This window comes from Entelurus aequoreus, linkage group LG23 (genome assembly GCF_033978785.1).
Source record: "Entelurus aequoreus isolate RoL-2023_Sb linkage group LG23, RoL_Eaeq_v1.1, whole genome shotgun sequence".
NCBI classification, from domain to species: domain Eukaryota; kingdom Metazoa; phylum Chordata; class Actinopteri; order Syngnathiformes; family Syngnathidae; genus Entelurus; species Entelurus aequoreus.
In genome coordinates, this window is record NC_084753.1 from 38,119,327 (window position 1) to 38,124,310 (window position 4,984).

The window sequence follows — 4,984 nt, forward strand, 5'->3', positions numbered from 1 at the left end:
GTATCAGAAATGGCAACAGCGGAGGATGCTGTTAGAAAAATTGTATCTAGGTTATCACAAAACTTTGTGTTACATTGAGTTCCCGGCAAGCAGACAAAAGCTGTCTTTGATCTACCAAGAAGAAGGCTTGTAAAACTACACTGTGTAGGATGGGAAGCAACATGGAGGTATTCTGTTTCTTTCATGTATTGTAATCAACAGAAAGCTGTTGTCTTGACCCAAGAACTACAAAAGCGTAGAGGAAGCAGGACCAGACTCCCCTCCAGGCGACCTTTTCTGTGAACTGTTTTACGACCTTTTCTTTGAACTGTTCTGTAACCAAAGGCAATGGCTGTTTACGACCCCCCACCCCCTTAGAAACAGCTGTTGCCACGTAATCAGGGAGAGTCCAATTAAAAGAGGCGGCGTACAATCTTTCGCCAGAGCGTGGAACACTGTCCAAGGGTACAGATGTACACGTTTCTCCTCACTGAGCCAAATTGAATTCTGTCTCTGTTTGATTCTTTGCTTCTTGTCTTGTTTAATAGATGCCATCAGTGTTTGAACCTGACAGATGCATGTGCATGTACGAGCCAGTCTGTCCCACAATAAGAGGATAGAGTAAAAGCAGGAGCTTAGTGACTGGAAAATTGGACTACAATGTCGAAGTCCCGCAAAGATGTAGCGTATTTGGAGATACCCGCTGACGTCACAGGACAGAGCAGACTCCAAACGGCTCGTTTGGAGGGAGTATGAGGGAAGGCAAGATTATTTTATAAATATCTCTGTGTGATGTAACATTATCAGGGAATGGGGATGGACTTTTATTTTTGTTGGAATAATTACGTGTAAGTTATCACAAAAGTTTCCGTTTTCGGAAACTTCCGGCGAGCAGACAGATGTGCTGTCTTTGTTGTACCAAGCCAAAGGCTTGTAAAATTCCATTGTGTACGATGGGAAGAGACGGGAGGGGTTATCTATTGTGATCCAAAGACCTGCCCAAGCTCGATCCAGGACCAGTCCAAGCCCGAGGCATCTTTTTCTTTTGTGTTAAAGTGACCGAAAACAATGGCTGTTTACATACACCCCATTCCTTTAGAAACAGTTGTTGTTATGTAAACAGGGAAAGTCCAAATAAAAAGAGGTGGCGTACAATCTTTCGCCAGAGGTTACAGGTCGACACGTTTCTCCTCAATTGAGCCAAATTGAATCCTGTCTCTGTTTATTTCCCTGCTACTTGTCTGTTTTAATAGATGTCATCGATGTTTGAACCTGACAATTTTGAAAGTGGTTTTTCCTCCCTCCTGTAGTTTCCAGTAATTTCCGTACAGCGGTCAGACGCATATTAGAATAAACGCAGGATGATGACGATGGATGAGTGGTACAGTATATCTCCACATTGACACCATGTAAACAGACATTAGGTCAGATTTGTTTAAAGGCCTACTGAAATGAATTTTTTTTATTTAAACGGGGATAGCAGATCTATTCTATGTGTCATACTTGATCATTTCGCGATATTGCCATATTTTTGCTGAAAGGATTTAGTATAGAACAACGACGATAAAGATTGCAACTTTTGGTATCTGATAAAAAAAAGGCTTGCCCCTACCGGAAGTAGCGTGACGTAGTCAGTTGAACATATACGCAAAGTTCCCTATTGTTTACAATGATGGCCGCATGAAGTGAGAGAGATTCGGACCGAGAAAGCGACAATTTCCCCATTAATTTGAGCGAGGATGAAAGATTTGTGGATGAGTAAAGTGCAAGTGAAGGACTAGTGGGGAGTTGAAGCTATTCAGATAGGGAAGATGCTGTGAGAGCCGGGGGTGACCTGATATTCAGCTGGGAATGACTACAACAGTAAATAAACACAAGACATATATATACTCTATTAGCCACAACACAACCAGGCTTATATTTAATATGCCACAAATTAATCCTGCATAAAAACACCTGCGTGTTTGTTATGCTAGCTCCTAGCTCCTCTGCTAGCTCCTAGCTCCATAGAACACGCCAATACAATTCAAACACCTGATCAACACACACCATCACTCAGCCCAAAAGACCGTTTACCTAACCCAAGGTTCATAAAGCTTATATATTTTTAAAAAGTTACGTACGTGACGCGCACATACGGTCAAGTTATCGAATGTTTAGCAGCCAAGGCTGCATACTCACGGTACCTGATATTCAGCTGGGAATGACTACAACAGTAAATAAACACAAGACATATATATACTCTATTAGCCACAACACAACCAGGCTTATATTTAATATGCCACAAATTAATCCTGCATAATAACACCTGCGTGTTTGTTATGCTAGCTCCTAGCTCCTCTGCTAGCTCCTAGCTCCATAGAACACGCCAATACAATTCAAACACCTGATCAACACACACAATCACTCAGCCCAAAAGACCGTTCACCTAACCCAAGGTTCATAAAGCTTATATATTTTTAAAAAGTTACGTACGTGACGCGCACGTAGGTACGGTATGTGTTATGCTAGCTCCTCTGCTAGCTCCTAGCTCCATAGAACACGCCAATACAATTCAAACACATGATCAACACACACAATCACTCAGCCCAAAAGACCGTTCACCTAACCCAAGGTTCATAAAGCTTATATATTTTAAAAAAGTTACGTACATACGCAAAAAAAAGCCAAAGCTGCATACTCACAGTAGCACGTCTGCGTCTTTGTCCTCCAAATCAAAGTAATCCTGGTAAGAGTCTGTGTTGTCCCAGTTCTCTACAGGCGTCTGTGTATCCAAATCAAAAGTCCTCCTGGTTAGAGTCTCTGTTATCCGAGTTCTTCCATCTTGACTGCATCTTTCGGGAATGTAAACAAAGAAGCGCCGGCTGTGTACTGTTGTGGCTGACTACGTTCGAAAAATACGTCCATTTCGCACCGACAACTTTCTTCTTTGCTTGCTTGGCTTCCTTCTCCATAATGCAATGAACATGATTGAAACAGATTCACGAACACAGATGTCCAGAATACTGTGGAATTATGAAATGAAAACAGAGCTTTTTCGTATTGGCTTCAATGTGGAAGGCATACCCGTGTTCGCCGGGCTACGTCATGCGCATACGTCAACCCTCAGAGGCGTTTCGAACCGGAAGTTTAGCGGCAAATTTAAAATGTCACTTTATAAGTTAACCCGGCCGTATTGGCATGTGTTATAATGTTAAGATTTCATCATTGATATATAAACTATCAGACTGCGTGGTCGGTAGTAGTGGCTTTCAGTAGGCCTTTAATTTAAGCAGAGATTCTAAACTGTGGTACGAGTACCAATAGTGGTACACCAACGAGTCATATGGTTAAAGTACAGTGTTTTATTTTCCTATATCCCAACACAGTGTTACTGTTCAAACTGTGTGTAATGTTACAGTGGCCAGAAATATGAAATATATGTTTTAAATAAAACCTCTGCCTTGATTTTAATGAATACTTAGGCCTAATGTGCTACTGTATTTTAATGTCGGTCATTCTGGTCGTACTTGGAGAGCCAAGTTTTTTACCCCGAGGTATTACTTGGTGAAAAACAGTTTGAGAAACACTGGACTAAAGTATAAGTAAATCAAATAAAAAGCAGGAAGGCAGAAATATATCTGATTTTAAAAATTAAAAAAATGGTATTTAATTTTAGACTTAGTCAGACTTTAATGATCCACAAGGGAAATTGTGCCACACAGTAGCTCAGTTACAAAGGTTGGAAAGGGTAAGGATGGAAAGGATAATGCACAAAGGGCACAAAAAGGGCGAAAACAAAAAGGTATAAAGTAGACTGAAAATGTACCATAGTAGCAATATAAGATATAACATATGTAATATTTACATATTATATACACACATATATATATATATATATACATATATATATATATATATATATATATATATATATATATATATATATATATATATATATATATATATATATATATATATATATATATATATATATAAACTTGGGCTTTTGTCCACAATGTCCAAAGTCAGAAAGTCGTGCCTTCAGAAAATGAGGGTCAGGCGATTCATTATGGTCCATTTCGGCTGTAAATAACAAATAAAATAAATAATAATGTCAGTGTCTCAGAGACAAAATTAACCAATATTTATTGATGAAAAACAATTTGACTACAAAAGACATATGTGTAAGTCAATGATATGACGTGGAAAAGGGGGAGGATTAAATAAGCATTGCTTCTTTCTATTCATTTTTGGACACGTTGTGAAGAAAATGTAAAAAAAAAAAGTGATACATCATTTTGAAACTGTATGTATGTTTAAATAAAATCACTCTGTATCTGACAAATATTAAATCTTAAAAAAACAAACATTGAAAATAAAATCAAAGAATGCCAAACTAATGTCAATTTTATGGCAGCAAAAAGATTTGTCAAAAAAAAAGTTTACCCAGATGTATTTATTATGCTGCTTACTCTCATTCCACACCTGCAAGGATTATTCAAATGATAAATTCATACATCCATCCATTTTCTACCGCTTGTCCCTTTTGGGTTCGCGGGGTGTGCTGAAGCCTATCTCAGCTGCACATGGGCAGAAGGCGGTGTACACCCTGGACAAGTCGCCACCTCATCACAGGGCAAATTCCTTTGCCGAAATAAGTCATGATGTTAAAAGATAGCAACATGCTTAAAGAATATAACAATGGAGGACACAAAATGATAGATTTTCATTGTTTAAATGTGACTCTGAAGTTGAATTGGTTGAAATCCTGGATGGAAAAATTGCGACTCTTTTGGTTCTGCCCAGAAAATGTATATTTGTTCAACTTCCTGCCACCTTATCAGACATTCACAAGCAGATTTGAACTTATTGGAAGATGTTGTCCACGCAACTTCTCACCTCACCGCATTGCAATATGGAATAAGCTTTATTTAGAAATATAATATTATAAAGACTGGATGCATGGACAAATATTGGATATTATTAATAAACAAGGGAACTGGCTTCACTATGAGCAACATTT